This window comes from Rhinatrema bivittatum, chromosome 8 (assembly GCF_901001135.1).
Source record: "Rhinatrema bivittatum chromosome 8, aRhiBiv1.1, whole genome shotgun sequence".
Taxonomy (NCBI): Eukaryota; Metazoa; Chordata; class Amphibia; order Gymnophiona; family Rhinatrematidae; genus Rhinatrema; species Rhinatrema bivittatum.
This window is the reverse complement of record NC_042622.1, coordinates 201467327-201489960: the sequence shown is the minus strand read 5'-3', so window position 1 is coordinate 201489960 and position 22634 is coordinate 201467327.

Genomic DNA, 22634 nt, shown 5'->3' with positions numbered 1-22634 from the left:
TCAACAAGGGCACCCACTAGTGGCAGTGGCTTGTTTCGAGGTGATGTGGACACTTGTCCACGTGGGAACCTGAAAGTGGTGGCAGACTCATTTCACATAGGCCTCCAAACAGGTCCAAGATGGGAACGACTTTCAGTCACTACCATGAAGACCGCTGAATGGATGTACATCCATGGAGAATTCATGAGGGAAATGCAGCTACTTTTTTGTCACATGTTAGAGCCGTACACAAATGGCAGCAGATTTCCCACTAGAATTCGTATCAGCTTGAGCCAAACATGGTGGAACAACATAGAGGCAAAAGGCTGCCTTACCCTCGACCAATCCACTAAGCCAACCATTTCCATCACACCATGTGTCAAAAACAACTTGTTATTCAGGCCCATCAGTTTCCTTCTGCTTTTTGGGATTTTCAACTCAATCAGAACCAGCATCTACTGTGCTATGGCACTGTGACTCTTCATTTGAAACTACCCATGGTTTTTGGCATCTATTTTACGAGGGGAGACACTAACGAAGGTGAATTTAACTTCTGAAGTAAACTGCCTTGAGGCTGTACTTAAATTTGCCTTCATTAGTGACTTGCTCTTGTACATTCCCCTCCCAGCTCACGCCACCCAATCATTGCAGTGATAATACTCATCCTTGAGCACTGCCACTAGGTGTCACCGTTGCACAATAACTGGATCTCCCTCTCTCTGGCCATGGTGAGGGAATCAAACCCAGATCTTTGGCACAGCAGTGCCACAGCACTGTCACTCAGCCAGCCCGGAAAACCACTTAGGAGCTACTTGCATAGCCCTTCTCAGCGACTTGCCAGAAGAGGCTCGGCTGAAACCAGCTCCGAGACCTTCACCACACTCTTTGGGTCTCTCCTCCTGTTCTATGCGGTGAAAAGCCCCGAGTGTTCTCTTCATTCCACTCGTTCTTGATCACACTCATTACATAGCCTTTGGGATTTCTAATAGCTGCAGATGAACCTCATGGGGAAAGCACTTTCTTGCAAGGTTCACAACTTTATACTGCTAAACCGCAGTCCATTCTTTTTGTATACTGTTCATTTAAAAAAACAACTGATTCCAGAAATGAATATTGATTCTCATGCTATTATTTACTTCATAGCGCTCAAATATGGTAATGAGTCCTCCAGCAACTGAAGGGTATTTCCGTTTGAAAGAGCAACCCTTATTAGTCTAGGTCTTGCTTCAACCCACATCCTTGGCTTCCTTCCCTTGGCCTTGACTGGAAGGTCACCCAGAAATAATGGGATTCCTTATTACTTTGTTTGGTATGAAGCTCACCCATGCCAAGCCATTTTGTCATGGCAGCTGCTCTAGGCAGGCGTAGGTGTCCTCCGGGAAGGATGTGGGAGCCGTTTACACTCCATTCTGTTCAGCAGTTACTGTTGCGTAAGCTCTCACACGGCCATAACATGGCTCTCAACCTTCTTCAAGACTCACTGAAGAGCTGTGACAAAACAGAATCAGACTATTCCAGATACCAGTTTAAAGGCTATTTTTTGTTTTTTTTTTCACAGAGTTTTATTTCAAGTCTGTCATCAGATTAAAACACCTCTGGCTTTCAGATGGTTCCACAGCAGAGCGGATATTACATGGGGGGGTTGCAGAAGACGGCAAAGCAGCAGATCTTTAAGGTTACAAATGGTTTTCACTCTGCTGGGATTTCATGACTCTTTGGATCCTCTGATGCCTGTTTCTGGAAATGTCTCCTTTTGCCCATCCTGGTCAGAGTGGGATAAAAAAAAAAAAAATTCTGGGAAATTTGATTTGCGTACAACACATATTCTGTTTCTTATAACATATGGATTCAGATTTAATTTATTCACCTTTCCACCTTTACAGACTCAGGTTCAGTAAGAAGGTCCCTGCCCCAGAGGGCTTACAATCTAAGTTGGTACTTGAGGCAATGAAAAGTGAAGGTACTTGCCAAAGGTCATAAGGAGCATCTGTAGGAGAAATGAGATTTGAACTCTGGCTACTTGATTGCCTGGCTCCATTGCCACTAACCCACTCTTCCACTCATCCCTGGCATGCGTTCATCTCTTTCGGAATTTTCATTTTGCTCCACCTTGACTGAGTATAGAAAGGTGGGATATAGATCACAAAAGATAAATAAATATACAGTACCTTACTCCTTGTCCTCTTCTGTCCCTTTGTGAAATGGCACTTGTAGCTCTTTAATTTAAAGTTTTCTTCTTCTCTGCCTTTATTTTTTTAGATTTTTAATAAATTTGGCTTTGCTCCTTGGCTGGGGATTAGCTTGGGGTGGTTATAAAATGTGTAGATTTCTCATTATTTCTCTTTTTTGTTACTGCTGTGAGTCAATTTTAGGACTCATTTGTATGGGGTGCGTTGTGAACGTATCCTCCCGTGAGAAACGGAGATAAAAAGACGGTGGCAGGATCCAGCTTACAGCCCAGCACTGGGTTTCTGGGCCTTCCTATTTAACCCCCATGCCCTTGTCACCGTGGCAAATCTCTGCCATAATCCATCCCTGGGTCCTGTAGAAACTCTGCGGTGGAGTTATTACTTTCTGTGGCTGGGATCCCTTTTTTGACAGGCAGATCCAGTCTTTGCTCTTTTTAAAATCCCATTCTGAGATGTATGTGTATAATAAAGGACTGAAAGTATCCCTCTCTCTCATTCAGGGGCCCGGAGCCCAGGTCACCCCCCTCTTTATTCCCACCAAACCCATCCAGTCTACAGGCTTCATTAAAGGGAGCGCCTCTGAGGGTTCCTTCTGGAAGTATTCGGGTAGACTTGCTGTTGACTGTGATTTCTTGGGACTTCATTTTTCTGCATTGGCCGTGAGTGACCCATTGTTTAGTACACGCCTATGGCATAATCTAGTCACCCCCAGGCGGAAGGCAAATTTGGTCCAGTGTGAGGGAACTGGATATGCTCCTGCAGAGCTGGAGAGAAAAAAAAAAGGAGCTGCAGCTGAGGTTATCAGTGCCCTGCCTGTTGTGTTGTTTACCCGCCCAGCTCTCTGACAGAGCTTGCAGCTGCTGTCAGAGAGGATCATGCACATTGTGTGAACTTTCAGATGGAGGGATTTCTGCTGAGGGGTACATTTCTGTGTGTGCTAAGAAGAGAGCCTGAAGGGAGTTAATGTGAATTCGCTCTTGGATAGTCTGTTGTACCTGGAAAGCTGTGCAAGCTGACAGGAACAGAACTGGGAGAGTGAAAACCTTATCAGCACCCTGGTCAAACAGCAAGGGCACAACTGTTAATACCTGTAATTAGGTTGATCAGCATTGTAAAACCTTGCCATATTGGCAAATAAGGTCAGCAAGTTGGAAATAATTCAGCTGATGGGGACATTGCCTTTATCAAGAGCTGCACCACCAATGCACTGAGCAAAATAGCCTCCGGTGTTTTTTTTTAGAAGAGAAGATGTCCTTCCAAACCCTGATAGCCTTCAAGGTTAACTGAAAGAAGAGTTTTTAAACTATTGCAGTAGTATTAGGGTGTTACATATGCACTAAAGCAAAATGTACCCACTTGATTATTCAACTGCAATCAAGTTTACTATTAAAATGTATTTTTGAACAATGCATCCGGTGGCGGTTTGCATTTATTTCCCTGGACCTCTGCAGCCCTAAGGACCTTGAAAGACCCATCCTTTGCCCCTCTCTGGAAAGACCCAAGGAGCATGGGAGCTAAATGGTCCATGATCTCCCCTGCAAGCCCCTACCGCCAAGAAGTTCTAGCAGGGGTGAACTTACAAATGAATATTAGGGATGTGAATCGTTTTTTGACGATTTAAAACAATCGTCAGATATATTTTAAATCGTCAAAAATCGTTAGAGCCGCGATACAATAACAATTCCCCCGATTTATCGTCAAAAATCGTAAATCGGGGGAGGGGGGAGGGCGGGAAAACCGGCACACCAAAACAACCCTAAAACACACCCCGACCCTTTAAAAGAAATCCCCCACCCTCCCGAACCCCCCCCCCCAAAATGTTTTAAATTACCTGGGGTCCAGTGGGGGGGGTCCCGGCGCGATCTCCCACTCTCAGGCCACGGCTGCGTTAAGAGAAATGGCACCGTGGCCCTTTGCCCTTACCATATGACAGGGCAAAGGTAGCGCCGTCGACATAGTGAGGGCAAAATGGCGCCACCTTTGCCCTCACTATGTCGACATAGTGAGGGCAAAGGTAGTGCCGGCGCCATTTTGAATATTGGCAAATCGGCCCGAGTGCAGAAGGTTGCTCCCGGACCCCCGCTGGACTTTTGGCATGTCTTGTGGGGGTCAGGAGGCCCCCCCAAGCTGGCCAAAAGTCCCTGGGGGTCCAGCGGGGGTCCGGGAGCAATCTCCTGCACTCGTGACGTCGGGTCACAGGAACCAAAATGGCGCCGGCACTACCTTTGCCCTGTCATATGATAAGGGCAAAGGGCCACCGGCGCCATTTCTCTTAACGCAATCGTGGCCAGAGAGCAGGAGATCGCGCCGGGCCCCCCCCCCCACTGGACCCCAGGTAATTTAAAACATTTTGGGGGGGTTCAGGAGAGTGGAGGATTTATTTTAAAGGGTCAGGGTGGGTTTTAGGGTTGTTTTGGTGTGCCGGTTTTCCCCCCCTCCCCCGATAAAACGATTTTTTAACCTAAAAAACTAAGACGATCAGATTCCCCCCACCCCCTCAGCCAAAATCGATCATTAAGACGATCGATCACACGATTCACATCCCTAATGAATATAGCAGAAGAGAACGCTAGAAATGTGTTCTCTGTAAGAAAGAAGGAAAAGGGAAGATACGATACAGATGTCCAGTAAGCGTCAACAAAGTACCAGAAGGAAGCATTTTCCACAGAATAAAAAGTTCAGGGACAAAGGATCATTGCATGAAGCTGAAGGGAGGTAAGATCAAAAGGAACATGAAAAACCTACTTTATCATGGAGAAGGTGGTGGACACATGGATGAGCCCTGCCGATTCATTATGCCTCTCTGTTTACAGGCCTTCTGACATTGGTATTTGGCATTCATCAACGAAGCATGTAACCGTTTCTAGTTCTGATATTCAGTATCTGTTTTACTATGCTTTCTATGCTGGCTGTGACCCATCTTGTGCATAATCCACTAACAGGTGCTGTATTTGTCAATCTCTCATCTTCAGGTCTAAACTCACCTCTTCTTAACCATTCCTGAGTCAGATTTTGATCCACCTGGGGTTTCTGAAGCAACTTTCTGTATTCCCCGCTATATTTCTGCTTTTGCCAGTTGATTTTTCCTTGTCTGCTGATTGGATTCTTGTTTTGCATATTATGTTGCCTCTTTTCCATCATGTGCTGGTAGATTCTCACTCGTTCCTTGCATTCACTGAAATGAAATGATCATCTGAGCTTAAGGATGAAAACCATTTTTTTGGTCATTTACTTTCATATACTTTTTGAGTGTTAGCTATGCTTGAAAGCACATAATAGTAGATCTATACATATAATCGATTTCTAAAAGGCCCATATCACCTTCAGCTCTTGGAAAATACTATTTGGCATACACTGCTTCTTCTAGATTACTTGATGTGCATGAAGAAGTTTTCATGTTTAAGATCTTTAAGCTCATAAGCTCATTGTAAATGCTTATGAAGATATTATAATAAAACTTTTGGAAGATACTTATGGACTAAGTGATATCTTTCCTGCACTCATTGTTATGAACATAAGATCTTTATTGGGCCATTCTACTATTCCAGAATTATAGGAGAATGCAGGAATCGCAGTGGATTAATAGCTTGTATTTTATTTCATGTTGTTAAAGCACTCTTGTCACAAGTCACAGGTTTTCTTCTTTCTTCCCAACTCTGGATTCCAGTTGGCATCGACCCCTCTTCCTAGCTGTCTCAGAGGGCACAGGAACCTTTCTGTCTGATGGATCCAAAACAACTGTGCTCTGTCTGCGCAGTGTATGTATGTTTCTTTATTATATTGCCATCTGCTATCATCTTGTGATATTGCGCAGCTTAGATTTTCTGCAAGGTTTTTAAGTTCCCTGCCCTGATTGGTTATTGCTATTGCTCGTTACTGTTTGAATGTTTCTGAACTTCCTATTGGGGTCTATTCCTGTTTGCTGTCACAGGTCAGGCAGGCTGGGCTGGGATTTCCCCCAGCAGGAGTAGAGCCAGACTCTGGGGCAAGGCAGGCCTGGGTCTTCTGCCTATACCAGCCACCTCCCTCACAGGTTGAGCCCTTGGGTTCTGATGGCCGGTAGGACTTAGCTAGAACATGGTACAGGCTGGGAGCTGGAACAAGGCACTGGCTGGTACTGAGGGCAGGCAGGAGAGGGTTTCAGGCAGGGCTGGAGGCAAGGCTGGTACTGAAGGCAGGCAGCAGCTTGATACAGGCAGAGCTGGAGGCAAGACAGGTACAGAAGGCAAGCAAACAAGGGTTTGAAGTGAGGGCAAGGCCTGGACTGGAAACAGGAACTGGACAAGACAAGGGCTGGACTGGGCAGGACTGGTCAAGGACAAGGCTAGACAAAGACAGGAGTAGGACTAGACTGGACAAGCAAAAATAAATAGGGAAGCCCAAACAGGACACGAGGCTGATAGGTGAACCTGGAAGGACCGAAGGCCACAAGGCAGGACAGGGAGGCCCAAGAGAACAAAGAGTGAGGCAAGGCAGGGAAACAAGACAAGACCTGCAAGAGGTCAAGAGGCTAAGATGACTCGATGAAGAAGCAAGGAAGGAATGGACAAGCTAGGTTAAGTAGGGCTGGAGATGCCTCCTCATGGGATCAGTGAGAAGATGGCTAGAGCGGCTGTGAGGAAGGCTCACTAATGGCCTCTGCTGGCAGAGGGTTGTGTAGCAGGCAGAATCATGACATCTGCTCTCGCTCTCTCTCTCTCTCTCCTTTTCTCTATGCCTTCCTCCTGTTCTTATTGGTCCTTTGACCCTAGGAATGCCTGGGACAGTTTACTTCCTAAAAACACTTTCAGTTGGAAGAACGCTCGTGGCAGGTTAGCAGCTTTTCTCATCCTCATCCGAACTCTGAGAAACATCATCTTTTCACCTCTTATTTACTATTAAACCACAGCTACTGTCAGCTTTCAGGTAAAACTTAAGAACATAAGAAATTGCCATACTGGGTCAGACCAAGGGTCCATCAAGCCCAGCATCCTGTTTCCAACAGAGGCCAATCCAGGCCACAAGAACCTGGCAATTACCCAAACACTAAGTAGATCCCATAAGCTGCAGCTGTATCAGTCTCTTCAATCTGTCTGGCTACTCTTGGGACTTTCTCATCTGCTGTGAATGCTGAATTGTTCTTCATTCAAATAAATGATTTTGGTAACCAAGAACTGAGTTTATTTTATACTTGCAGATGGGGAAAGGGGTTTAGCTGACTGTCTAGGAGCTCATGCTATCTACATCAAGAACCGAAGGCAGTACAAACGGCAAATCCAGGGAAAATCCTTCTTCTCCCCACTCCTCTCTCTCGGGCAGGAAATATGGACAATACTCCTACCAACCAAAATGGCACATAGACAAAACACTAAAAAATCATTGATGCCCATTCACTAACCCCTGGGTATGGGTTAGTGTCACGATCAGGTCCCTCCGCTCAGCATGCTGTGGGGCTTTGCTGGGCTTCAGGCCTCTGGCTTCGCTCCTATGACACGTCTTGTCCCCTTGCACAGCTCAGGCATAGCGCTGCTATGGACTCCTCACAGCCTCTAGTCAGAGTGCCAGGCCCAGTCCTGGCACTCCCAAGCAGTACACAGAAAAAGGATCTTAATCAATAAGGAGTTTAATGTGGTGCTGTAGCTCAGCGGCTGCAGCCTTATATTAATGCGGGGTTGTCCTTACAAGCCCCAGGGTACACAGCATTTAAAACACAATTCCCTTCCCGCCTGTCTCATACATCCATACAGCAATACAGGATTTACCATCCCCCAACCTCCTGGTTATTCCACCTCCATAGAGGAACAGCTGGAGCTTTCCTCTCCCCAGCTTACCTCCATCTCCTCCTCCTGAGACTCTGAGGAGCCGGGCTTTTGTGGCCAGCTCCACCACGGTGGCACGCTCTCTTCCTCAACGTCCATGGACTCTGCTGAGTCATAGGGATCAGACCCAATTTCCTCCACCTGTTCCTGCTCAGGCTCCAGCCAGGGGTCAGGTGTTGGTTCAGGGAACCTGGGATGTGTAGTCTTTGCTACCTTCCTCAGCGCCCTCCGGTGGCTGAGTTTGGTACCACTAGCTTCTGCTTGGCTGTGCCTCGGCTGTTTCTGCCCCGGGCCAGGTCGCACTGCATCACAGTTAGCAATTTTATTTCTTTGCTTACTAAACTCAACAGCAGAGATGATGAGCCAATACTAAATAAAGAAAAGGGACTGTCAGAAACCAGCATCTTCTTCAACTTCCAAACCAAAAAATTCACACTGACTACTATACAGGCAGGAATCAACCATTGCAGCAGCCTCCAGTGGGATGCTATGGCCATATTCCTCTAATCTACACTGCTTAGTCCTAACTATTAGGCCCAATTTTTCACAGAGATCCCAATGGGCCTCTACACATAGGGCCATATTTTCAAAAGGTTATGCGCCGCCGGGCCTATTTTAAAAAGGCCCGGCGGCGCGCGTAAAGCCCCGGGAAGCTTGTAAGTCCCGGGGCTTTACAAAAGGGGCGGGGAAGTCCGGGGACAGGGTGGGGTGGGGCCAGAGGCCTGCAACACAGCGGCCATTGCCGCTGTGCCGAGGGATTGCGTGCCGGCAGCCTGCCGGCGTGCGCAACTTGCGCCTGCCCAGAATCAGGCACAAAAGGTAGGATAAAACTTTTGGGGGGGGTTAAAGTAGGGCTGGGGGGGAACGGTTAGGGGAAGGGGTGGGAAGGTCAGGCTAGGGGGAAAGGAAGTTCCCTCCCAGGCCGCTCTGATTTTGGAGCGGCCTGGGAGGGAACGGAGGAAGGCAGCGCAGCTCGGTGCGCACAAGGTGCACAATTGTGCACCCCCTTGCGCGCGCTGACCCCGAATTTTATAACATGCGCGCACATGTTATAAAATCGAGCGTGCATGTGTGCGCGCCGGGTAGCGCGCGCACATGTAGGCTGCACGCGCATGTTATAAAATCTACCCCATATCCTACTAGATATTTATTTATTTATTTATTTATTTATTTATTTAAAATTTTTATATACCGACATTCATCCAGGATATCATATCGGTTCACATTGTAACGCAAAAACAAACGCACGGCATGGCGCTTTACATTGAACAGTAAAAACATGATAACAAGGCATTAACGAGAGGGGGAACAATAACATGGGAAGTTTTGCAATAAAATTATAAACAAAGTTTGCAATTATATACATATGTACAAAAGAAAGAAAACTATGAGGTTAATTTTAATCAGGCTAGGAGATAAGATGGGGAAGAGAAGGGAGGAGAGCGAGGAAAGAGGGGGGGCAGAGAGAAAGAAAAGAAGGTGGCGGAGAAAAGGGGAGGGGAGAGACATGACATAAAGTAAACTGATAAAAACCAGAAAGAAAGACTCTTTACCACTGAAAGTCCAATGAAAAAGACACTGTTTACCAATGATATCAAGAGAAGCACTTGGCTACCTCATTACTTTGGCTGCCAATCAGCTCAATTTCAGCTGGTCAGGATGATCTAGTCCTGGTGGTATCCCCCACTGTATGCATGAATTTGTCTTTCTGATTTTCTCCCTAAGGAATAAAAAAAGGAACTACAAGACCACACATGTGATGGGATAAAACTGGGGCTAGATCAGTCTTCCAGCCTGAGGCTCTGCTGGAAGTGAGAACATTCTTGAGTTAAGATGCCCTGCTTATTGCAGTGTAGTCTGAGGCTATAATGCATTTCCACTAATGGGGCGGGGTAAGGGTAGCTTGGGTGACTGCTGTCAGAATAAAGAAGGGAGATAAAGTTCTTTCTCACTTAAGTGCTGATCTCACACACATATACCTGAGGAGCATTGTTGGTGACATCTGTGGCATTCAGACATCCTGTTGGTGTTATGGCTGCCACCTGACCTGGGTCAGCCTTGAGTGGCTGGGCCAGTCATGGTTTTATCCCCAATGCATCTATGGACTCATAGTTCAAATGCAGTGTGGCATGAAACCAGGACTGGATGAGCCTGTCAGGGTTCACAGGTGACAACCTCCACTTGGGCATTCACTCTAGCACATCAACTAAGGTTGCCAGCTAGCTCAAATTATCCCAATAGGCTGAGCTAGCCCTGGCATTCCCCAGTGGTCCCAAACCAGGTTCTAGAGCAGGCCTTAGCCAGTCTGGTTTTCAGGATATCCACAATTAATGTTTGTGAGAGAGATTTGCACAGGCAATCTATCTCGTGCGTATTTGTTGTGACTATCTTGAAAACCGGTGGATAGGGACTCCTCTAGGACTGGGACTGAGGACCACTGCTGCATGCATGTTCTAATAGAAAAGTAGACGGTGTAAGGGAGGGTCTGTTTTCTGGAAGACTTCCACATAGTCACAGACTGGTAGAAAAATCTTTCATTAATCAGGCCCACAGAGACAGCGAGAGCATGAGAGCAGACCAGATGGCAGATAATAATGCTCTGCCTTTAGAATTATAGCTTCCTGCCTATGTGCTGCATTAACCAGTGAAGTTAAACAGAAACTAAAAGCGACACCATGCTCTGTAATTAATGGCAACTTAACACTGGGTGAGCTAAGATTCCAAATGTACCAAAGGAGAAAAGGGTGTTCAGAGATTCCTGGTGAAGAGAATACAGACTGAGCTGAAAATATGAGGATCTAAGAAGTCAACATTGAGTGGGTTTGTTCAGCAAAGTTTGGAATTTAGCCAGAGACACTCAAGGTTTTGAATTTTCTTCCTGTGGGACCAAGCGGTGGTCCCTGAGGCCTGGAAACAAACTTAATCTGATTCCAGCCTTACTTAAAACACCTTATCTTTATTTGCAGCTTTAACATATACACATTAATAGACTGCTTTTACCTTCAGAACTCCGATTATTCACAGTTTAGTACTGCTTCCCTCAGTACTCACACAGCTTTCTTACAGCTCAGTGTTTGGATTGCAATATTCTACAGGAGCTGCCTTCCTCCTGGAGACCTGGGCCTGGTCTGGTTATCCCCACCTGGATCCCAGCTCTTAATCCCCAGTCTCTGGTTATGCCGTCTGAGCTCCACCTGCTCCACAGGATCCTGCCCATAGAGCATACTCTCCTTAAGGATTTTAAGGTAGACCAGGCATCTAGTCTGGTCCTGCACAGGTAAATAGGGGAATACTAGGGGCACTACCTCATATACCCCTCCCCTCAGCTTGGACCCATCAGGCCAAGCATCCCTACCCCCTCAGGATCTTATCCAGGAGAGTCCAAGACATCCCATTCCCCTTCCTCTGGCTTCTCACCAGCTATGCTCACCCCATCTCTTAGGGTTACCTTCAGCAATATCATAACCACCACCCAGTGTGCCATTTGTACAGTGTTCATACCCAGTCCTTTAGCTAAGCCCTTTGCAAGTTCAGGTTCGAATTCCACCCCAGATGGATCTTTATGGACAGACTGGGGAATCACCAGTGCTGTGCCTGCTTCTTGGCATCTTGTATCTCTGATGTAAAGCCCCTTCTTGGCTCCTATGCATCCTTAGGTGCTGGAGTCTCTACAGCACCATTCTCTGGGCTCTCCCTGAACTCTTCTTCCAGGTTCTCCACAGCGTCTCCCTCTGGGCTCTCCACATTTTCCTCCTCTATACACTCTGCAATGCATCCCCCTGGACTCTCTGCAGTTTCTTCCTCTGTACAGGCTGCAGTGGCTCCCTCTGGGCTCTCTGCAGTTTCCACCTCTGAACACTGGTCATTTGCCTATGCTGGTCGCTGGCTACTCAACAACCTCACTCGCTGGGGTCTCCACAGCACCACCTTCTGGGCTCTCCATGGCATCTCTCACTTGCCTTTCTGTGCCCTCTCTTTCTCTGGGCTTCTCATGGCAGTTGTCTCTAGACTCCCGGTAGTGTTTGGGTACCCTACAGGGTCTCCCTCAGGACCTCCTATAGCACTGGCGTTCACCTTCTTACTATTGCCTCCTCATGGGCAATCTGTGTTGCCCTCTCCAGAGCTCTTTCTGCCCCTCTTTCAGGGTTCTTCACCGGCCCCTTCTCAAGCCTTCTCATGGGAGCAGTCTCTGGACTCCTAGAGGTGTTTGGGCACCCTAAAGGGTCTTCCTCAGGACCAACTGTAGTGCCATTCTCTGGCAAATCAGCGTTGCAGCCCGCTGGCCACTCTGTACTGGCCCCTCCTGGGCACTCTGTGTTACCACTTCTTGATAAGACCATGAAGCTCTATTCCAAATAGAAGTTGACCACGACCCAGTGTGCTTCCTGGTTCTGTTTTTGCTCAACCCAGACCTGCTAACTCCTTGCAAGGCTCTCTTTTTAATTTCCTATCTCCCTCCTGGAGATTCTGGGTGAGTTCTAGCCAACTTCCTTCAGTCATGCTCTCAGACTGCTGCATTCTGGTGCTGTAGTACCCTGGCTTCTCCACTCCAGGTTTTCTCGTGGCTGCACACCTTCCCTGCAGACTGGCTTGCTTGCTGGAAGAGGATCCCACCCAGTTTCCATTCACCACACTCACAGCCCACTCTGGCAGCTTTTCCCAGGCCATACCCTGTTCAGCACAGCCCGGCTGCACCAGTGTTCCTTCCTCTTTTCTTTTTTCAAGGCAAAAAAAATAAATAAAATAAAATAAAGCCTGCATAACCATCAATAACTAAATTACTTTTAATCCCTATCTACCTCCAGCTGGGCTTCTCCCATTAGCCAGTACAAACCTACCACTTCCTGGCTGTCCCTGCAACCAGGCCCATTCACAGTTTCCTCTCTACCTGAAACTTTTAAACTTCAGGGGTTTTTTCTTCAGTGCAGCTTCTGAACTACACCATTTCACAAGCTACCTTGCTCAGTGCACCCCTGCACTCTGTATTCTGTTTTAGAGCCACAGGCCCCCTGTATTCTATACTACATTTAGAACCACAGGCCCTCTTCATAACTCTTTCTATACTCCAAACAGACACTTTCTTGGAAGCTGTTTTTTTTTCTGTGCAAAGCTTTCGAAAAAAATCTCATGCATGTCGTCAAATGTGGGAAAGAGTGGTGATCCCTCAGGCCTGGAGACATAATCAGTCTGAATCCAGTCTTTCTTACCACACTTTATCTTTATTTGCAGCTTTAACATATTCACATTAGTAGACTGCCTTTACTTTCAGAACAGTGTACTCCAATTACTCAAAGTTTAGAACCGCTTTCCTCAGTACTCACACATGTTCGTTACAGCTCAGTGTTTGGACAGCAATATTCTACAGGAGCTACCTTCCTCCTGGAAACCTGGGCCTGGTTTGGTTATCCCCACCTGGATCCTAGCTCTTATTCCCCAATCTCTAGTTATGCCCTCTGAGCTCCACCTGTCCCCCAGGATCCTGTCCATAGAGCATACTCTCCTTAAGGATTTTAAGTTGGACCAGGTGTCTAACCTGGTCTTGCACAGGTAAATAGGAGAACACTAGGGGTCCTACTTCACACTTCCCCTCACAGCAGATACGGTATAGCTGGGTAAGTTAATACCTGGTTAAAACTTACCTGGTATGGAGGCATTCTGGGGGCAGGACTAGCCAGGAAAATACAATACTGAGCATTACCAGAGAAGCCAGGGTTCAAATCCCTCTGTCACTCCTTGTGACCTTGGGCAAGTTCCTTCATTTTTCATTGCCCCAACTACAAACTTATAGGTAGATTTACTAAGCTGCAATATGGTAATATTGCATGTTAAACAGCATTTATTGCACTATGTAGACATATTGTGCGATATCTTCAGTGTATTCCTCTCCCTATGGAACTAAGCTGCTTTGAATGCACCTGTATGCATAAAATTTCCTAATGCATGCAAAGTAGCTTACGTATAGGCAATTCAATGTAAATAAAGTAACGTGGCTGACTTAGAAAAAAGTCAGCTCCATAATTTTTTTCATGTTTCAGGAAGGTATAGATAAACCATCACGGAGACATCAGGACACTAGTGTGCCTCCCGATGCCCCCGCGATGAATGTTAAGGGGCCAAACAGCCAAATCTACATTCCTCCATCACCCTCACTTAAAAGCTTAGAAAAGGCCCTGGGTGTCTTTTTGCTTGAATAGTTTCTTTTGCCTTCATTTCTTTCTTTATAAACTACTATCATGTCCCCTCTCGTTCGTCTCTTTTCTGAGTTGAAGAGCCCTAGCCTCATAGCTCTCGTCATAGGAGAGATGGTTTATCCCTTTATAATTTTCACCTCCTCCTTCCCTTTTCTAGTTCCACTATGCCTTTCTTGAGATGGGCAACCAGAATTGCACACAATACTCAAGGTGCAATCACACCATGGCTCTATACAGAGGCAATACAATAGTTTCCGCTTTATTCTCCATTCCTTTTCAGATCTTTCCTAACATTCTATTTACATTTTTGACCACTGCTGCACACTGAGCCAAGGATTTCAATGAATTGTCCATAAGGACTCCAAGGTCCTTTACCTGGGTAGTGACTTCCAGCATCCCTGTAGTTGGGATTATTTTTCCCTATGTGCATTACTTTGCACTTTTGTACATTAATTTTCATCTGCCATTCATCTGCCCCAGGCTCCAAGGTCCTTCTGCAGTTCCTCGCAATCTGCTGCTGTTTTAATAAATTTGAATAATTCCATGCCATCTGCAAATTTGATCATCATTCCCTTTCCCAAATCATTTATGAGTTGTTAAACAGCAGAGGTCCCAGTACAACTCCTTATAGTGATGTCTTTTCTCCATTTGGAAAACTGGCTTAGTCCTAGCCTCTGTTTCTGGCCTTTTAACCAGTCCACCACAGGACACTGTCTCCTATCCAATGACTTTGTAATTTCCTGAAGAGTCTCTCATGGGGAACTTTGTCAAATGTCTTCTGAAAATCCATATACACTAAATCAGCTGACTCACCTTTCTCTACATCTTTATTTACACCTTCCAAAAAATTCTAAAAGGTTTTTAACACAATGCTTCCCCTTGCTAAAAACATGTTTTTATTATTTCCTTGTTTTTTTTTTCCCAGTGCCATTAGATCATTTTATTCTTTTCCCTCTTAAAAGCCTTTGGTATAGGGGTGAGATGAAGCATGTCATGTTGTATGCTGTTTACAATTATCTTCACCCATTTCACTTTCAGAATCCAATCCAAACCTCAGATCTGGAGGCAGCCTCATTGATTGTAGTGAATATAAAATTGAATGGCCCCCATGGCGGAAACAAAGTAGAGCTGGCACACAAGATAAAGGAAGGGCAGTGCTGCTAGGCTTCCGGGGGCCGTGTATACTCTCTTAAAAAAAAAAAAAACCCTTTGGCATAAATCCAGTTTCTCTGCAAACTCAGAGCTCTGTGCGAGAGTTCTGTTTATCTCACTGCCCCTTCCCCTCTGCCTTCTATGGAGCTTATCTGGGAACCACAGCAGGAACATGCAGCTTCTCAGAGAGGCACGGTCGGTGATGGAGCAGTGCTGGGGAAGGAACGAGGTTCTAAGGCCATATCTTCAAGAGAAATGAAGAAACAAAGAACACAGCAGCGAATGAGGACCATAAGAGCCCATCCAGTCATGGTGCAATGCCATCAACCATAGGGGGAGCTCATGGAGAAAGAGGACCCCTGCCTCTTCAGATGTATACCCTGCTGCTTTGGGGGGTGGCCCTTCCAATATTGTTGCCTGGGGGCCCTTTGTTTGAACTTATTATTTCCCAGCATACACCTCATTTGCTGTCTGGCTTACCCTTCATATCTTTACAACCAGGAATTCTCTGTGGGGATAAAATGGTTACCTTTTTCACTTGTTGCTCCCTGGTCTGATGTGGTCTGCTGTGCGCGAGTCAAGTGAGCTCAGTTAAAACATAGCACAATAATTTAATGCTCACCACATGCATAAATCTTATTTGTTTTCTGAAAGGCAAAAAGCACATCTGCTGCCAAGAAATTTACACACATACTGTTCTATCATAGCACAAATGTTTATCGAAATTTACAGTAGCTGCAGAAGAAACTGTAAAAAGGCCAAGAGTTAAAGGAGCAGCAGCTGCAGGATAGGTGTCTGCAGATATTCTGAGTTGCAAGTCCTGCTTAGCACCTGAATGGGAGATCTTGAAAGAACACTTAAATGCTATAAGGCGTGGAGTTGATATCTCTCTAGAGCAAAGCTTCTCAAAGCTGTCCTGGGGAAGCCCCCGTGTCCAAAGCCAATCGAGTTTTCAGGTTAGTTGCAATGACGATGCATTCCAGTCTGTATTCATTGGAAAGCTGGCATTTGTAAATTTATCTCATGTATAGTTATTGTGGATATTCTGAAAACCCAGCTGACTGTAAGGTTCCCAGGACAATTTTGGGAACCCTCTGCCTTAAAACCCCCCTCTGAAATGGGTGAATTTGAAGCTGATAATTCTCACCCCAGGCCTCTTAACAGAGCTCACAAAGGAAGCTGTCATGTTAGTGTGTGTATGTTCTGAAGGACATGCATGCTTTTTTTCACCCAGTAGTCTCTACCTGCTCCTTCTGTTCTTCCGGCTCAGTTGGAATCATGGGTGGGATCTGGCATCTTGAGCCTTCATTCAAAACTACTGGGGGATTTTTTTCCCATTTTATGCAATATTTCCCCCACTCCAACATACCTAACCTGGTCATTATAGTCATGGTCTTGGGACAGGGGCCATGCATTCATAAGCAGTGAGCCTAGCCACCAGGTCCTGCAACATCCTCAGCCCCAGTCAACCTGAGAAGCAGATGATCCAACTCAGGGATCAAACTGGGGACCTTCTGCACAGCACTTGCCATATGAGCCACTGGACTGGCCCAAAATGCAGGGCCTTTGAAAGAGCTTGGCAAACCTTATGGCAAATGAATGAGCTTCCACCAAAGGACATGACAGCATGGATGCAGAAAGCGAAAGCGTGATACTGTTCTCCAGGGAGGAAGACACACAGTCCTAGAAAGGACTTGCCACATGTCTGACAACACTCAACATACTCTGCCACCATTATCCTGCAGCAGAGATATTTCCAGGTCATGAAAGCACATCTGTTTTGATCACTGCTTTGTACAGCCTAAATGAATCTTGCAAAAGAGAAATGCCTCATAACTTACTGGAAATTAACCTTCTTTTTCCCTTAAACTGCCCGTAGCTAGTTGTGCTCTTGGGAAGATTTATGGTACCCTTGCCGCAGTTCGCATTATTCCACTATTAACATTTCACTAATCCTGCAGCAAAAGTGCAATCCAATTAATTCTTCCCCAGGCTGAAATTTAAACCATCTGCTTTGTTTATAATTTACTTACCCAAAGTGTCAGGTGCCTCTGATCTGAGAGCTGTATATTTATATTAAGAGGCAGAAGCTTTGCTGAGCCCGATTTGGTTGAGTCATTAACAGGATGCACTAGGGTAGTGTGTTTGGCAAACACCACAACTCGGTCTTCCTGTACTTTCTAGGTACGGGTCTTCATCAGAACACCTTTGATGCAGGTAACTGCGGTGTTTGAAATACCAGCATGACAGATATTTAACCCAGTATCCTATCAGCTCCCAGGCACTTCATATTGAGTGTATACCTTCACACATATTTACTTTGTGCCCTGTTTTATAACCACATTGAAATGTAATTTAATCATTTCTAATCTGCCCTTCCAGTCTACTTGGGTTCTTCAAAAATGAAGAAATTCACAAAATGAGGAACATACAGAAATTAAAAGCAAGAGAACCTGGTTCATTGCTTGAGGATTTTTTTTTTAACATGGGTCTAAACATCTAAACTTTTGTAAATAACTGCGAGCATAAAGCCACCTTCCTTCCATTTACTGAGCAAGCTGTGCTGTAAATGGGTAAGGGTAAATCTCACTGCCATACACAGAATTAGCAGACCCGTGCCTGTTTACCTGCATTCAGTTTTGTTCCATTCCTATAATACATGTCTGTTTCTGTAGGGGCAGGCGTGTGTATGTATATATTGTGCCAGGATACACACAGCCCTGTACCCAACGATTCCTATGATTGCAGTGTTCCTGTTCAGAAATTCTTCACACTTTCTGATGCATAGCAAGGTTAAGGGACTTGCTAAAGGTCATGCGAGGGGAGGGGTTAGGGATTGAGGCTGCATTGTTTTTGCTGTGGACTGCTTTAAGCTCGGAAAGCATTGATGGCCACTCACATCCACAGGATTCAGACTTGGCAAGGTCAAAATCATTTCTTCTCCCCTCCTGCTCTTACCTCCCTTAGGATAGTTGACCTTAGGGGCTAAAGTCCCTTTGCTAGCTAACATTTGGGGCCAGGGAGGGGAGAGGAGGAAATCATGGCCGAGCTCGTCTACCCTAATATGCACCAGTAGGAGTCACTGTTGCAGTGAGCAAGCATCTTCCCTACTCCCCTGATGCCTCAAGAATGGTAATTCTCTGATGTGCCTGAATCCAGACAGAAGATCCAAAGACTGAGCTTCTAGCGCCATGCCATGCCCCCCCTTAATGCACAGGGCCAGCTCCCACGTTCAAGTTTAGAACACACATGGCCCTATAATCCCGCATCACCTTGCAAAAAAAAAAAAAAAAAGTTATTTTCTAGATGTTATTAGGCTTTCTACCGAACAATAATGTGACACACAGCCAAAACATGCCATGCCAGTGTTGATACTATTCTATTTCATTATTTAGATTTAGCTCACATCTTTTCATTGGTAGATCCAAGGCTACCCTGTCAGCTACAAACCTTAGACTACAACCTTTGTAAAAACACTCTGAAATATCAGAACAAAGCATGAAAACTGAAATACACACATTTCTAAAGTCAGATGCTGCTTTCCAAAGAGGATTTGCTTGCACCAATGTCAGTTTGTTGTATCTTTTTGTCAAAAAAGCGACCTGCCATAAATACAGGCGAAGTCTAGCTCAGAATTAATCCATCCTCGACTAGGGGATGTGTCCAGCAGCACAAAAAGGGTTGCTGAAGAAATGCGGAATTACTGGCTCAGCCTCTCCCCGGGGTAGCATACAGTCATCCAGTAAGCCAGCGTGCCCGGCCCATCCCTGGCACACAGCCTGCTTTACCACTGAAAGGGCAACATTTTTCCTGTGAAAGGTCCAGGGCTCAGAGAGTTAACAGGGAACTCTGCCTTTGAGCCAAAATACGGTAGGCTGATATGAATGTGTGTGCAGTGGCTGTTTCTCATATACCAGCTCAGTTTTATTACAATATACCACACTAATCCTGCTGTCTAAATACAGACGCCAGGAGCTTTGTCACGGAACTCAGCAGGAATAATAATCGCATATCTTTGGCAGTCACATCAAACGCTGTATAATTTTACCATTAGGATGTGAGCAGGCACAATCCAGGAAAGCAGTTGCTTATTACTCTCTTGGCTTTAGTTCTTCACAAACCAAGTTACCGATAAGCAATGAAATCTATCTTCCCCTGCGTATCGGGTCACTACTGTAGCACTCAACCTGTGGCACTTTAGGGTAACAGTGGCCTGGGACGATTTTAGGCATAGTGGTAACTAGATCGTATACTGCCAAATCAGATGATTGAAAATATACAAATACGGCCAATCCAGTGGTTCAGTAGCTGGGCTGTGCACTGCCATGCAGAGGGCTAGGGTTGTATTCCAAGGTCGGATCCTTCTGCTCTCTGGGCCACCTGCAGCTGGAGGTGCTGTTGGAGGGGGGAGTGAGGGGGGAGGGGCAGGAATTTTTAGTCAATGTACAATGGCGACATCTAGTGGTCTGACCGAGGGCCTACCTTTGCAGGTTCTCTCAGACAGAACCGTGATGCGCGGTGGTACCCGCACCCAAGTATTCTCTCCCACATGAGTGGGCGAAGTGAGTAGAGGAGAGGAATGGAGGGAAAATCCCTGTGTGGTTGCAAATGAAGCGTCCTGGCGCCGTAGCTCAAAGGAGACGGGTTCCAACGGAGCTGGAAGTCCAAGAAAGCAGAAACAAATTGCCAGGCCAAAAATATATATCTAGATATATATAATTAGTGAGCATAAAAGGGGAAGAAAAAGCAATTATTATACTAAATATATACAGATACTGGAAACTGTCACTTTAGGAATGAGCCACGTCTCAAAGAGCCACCTGTCAAGTTTGCCTTGCCTTTTTGTTGTGCAAATGTAAAACTCTTCTGCTCCATTTGAATTCTGCGCTTTCTGGAAAATTCTGGAGCAGCCTGAGGAACTCTCAGGCTCCTGAGCTCCAGGCGGAGCATCTCTGCTCCGCGGACGGTGACGCCCTCTTCTGGTGAGCTCCGCAGAAATGCTCTGTGTCAGGAAACGCCTCCCTCAACGATCGGTGTCCAGGGTCACGATGCCCTGACTTTAGAACATGCCCAAGCACCTGGCGCACTTCCACGCTAGCACTGTCCACGCTACTGAAAATTATGTGCCTATAGTGTGTACGACGCTTTTCAGGTTCGCTGCACGGGTGTTTAACTTTCTTCTGCTGACCAGCAGTTTTCAGCTTTGGAATTACAGTTCAGTCAGAAGTGGATCCTGCTACGCTGCCCTAAGCCTTCATTCACAGTTACTGGGGGGGGGGGGTTTAATCCACTGGGAGCAAGTACGTTAGGACCAGCAGGATAAAAATGTATGAAACAAATAAGCGGATAAGCCCTCTCCTTCCTACCCTCCCCATTTTACCCTCCTCTCTTCTAACCCGTTGCTGTGACAGCCCTCGATCAGGGGCCACATCCCGTGGATCTCTCTGCACCCTGCTCCTGACCCCTGGGTAGCTCTGGAATGGTGGCTGGTGCTTTCTTTTCTTCCCTTCTCCTCACCCTCACTGGCACCAGTGCCATGAGTCCTGCGTTCACCCAGCTCCTGAAAGCCCAAAGAATAGAAGCTGGGCCCAGATACTCAGCCAGGGTTTCCTACAGATCACAGCTATCACTGAGACTTTGGGGCCATTATTATATTTTTTTTAACAAAAAAAAAAAAAAAGTTCTGCCAGATGACACTCCCAACTTACACAGTTGAATAATTTCCATATCTGGGAACTTCTGAGCTGTAGTCGCTTTGGGATTGCTGTTGATTAGTATGGGGGGGAGGGAAGAGAATATAGAGGAATAATTGCATATCAGCTTTCTCCCTTCCCTCCCCCATCATCATCACCACCATCACCATTACTTTTCCCCATTCCAGGGATGTCCCTAGCACCTCCTTTTAGCCCGGAGTGGCAGCTGTCAGCGGGTTTGACAGCCGACGCTCAATTTTGCCGGCATCGGTTCTCAAACCTGCTGACAGCCATGGGCTTGGAAACCGGACGCCGGCAAAATTGAGCGTCCGGTTTTCGGCCCGACAGCCGCCGGCTCATTTTAAAAAAATTTTCTTTTTTTTTTTTTACTTTTTTTATACTTTGGGACCTCTGACTTAATATCGCCATGATATTAAGTCGGAGGGTGCACAGAAAAGCAGCTTTTACTGCTTTGGGTAGGCGCTAATTTCTGAAAGTAAAATGTGAGGCTTGGCTGTACATTTTACTTACTCTATCGTGCGGGCATATCTAATAGGGCCATCAACATGCATTTGCATATTGAGGGCGCTATTAGGTGCCGCGGGTTGCATGCGCATTTTCCTCCCCTTACTGAATAAGGGGTAAGGAAAAACGCGCGTCCAAGGGCAGGTTAACAGTGCGCCATCGGAGCGCACTGTACTGTATCGGCCTGTGAGGAAAGGGCGAGAGTGGGCTGGAGCAGGCACCTCAGATAACAGATGTTCTGCTCCCTTCTTCAGCCCCTCCCCTCCTGTTCCTTACACGTTTCCTAAAGGGAAGGGGCTGAGCAGTAATGGCCCTAGAGTTTTTTATTCCCCCCCCCCCCCCTCCCAAGACTAGGTTATTGATGAAAATTCCTGGAGTTTCTGGATGAAATCCGGAGACTTCCTTGGTATAATACTTCCACGTGCTGTTGTACTTTACGAGACAGCACTCTCAACAAAATAAGAAGCAGAGATGTGTCATCTTGGCTGAATGCCCATGACAAGTCATCAGTACTTTACAGAAAAGCTCAGAAATGGTTTTTGTTTGAAGGTGGAATTATAAAAATGGTCAAGCTGTTTGCAGTTTCAGTGGAATAGGACAATGTGCAAAGTGGCAGCAACCACTGGTTGGAAGGCATCCCACTGCCAGAGAAGTGGCACGTGTACGATGACAGTGCTTACCGCACCCAGTCCTATAACTTCAGGTCAATCAACATTCCAAGCTGTAAAATAAGCATTACAATTTTCCATTTATGAAACATAACATAACTCAGAATAGGCCCTGTGTGGCACACACACACACACACATCCCTTGCATACCCCACCCAGGATCACCTCATAGCCAAGGACCGTGCAGTCCAACCTTCAGGAAATTTCCCTGCCTCGATAGACACAATCCGGGCCTGAAGTTAGGCTGTTCCTTTCCCCCAGTTGCAAGGAAAGAGTTAACCTCCGTGACCCAAATGTGGAGACCCATTTTAGAGATGCTGAAAATTGCTTTTTAATCCTAGCTCTCAAGGATTTCCTTTGTCACCATCTGCTCTGCGCCCTGGAGCTGCCTGGAGGATTATGCCTTTACTGTACTCCCTTTTGTGTAACCTAATGCACT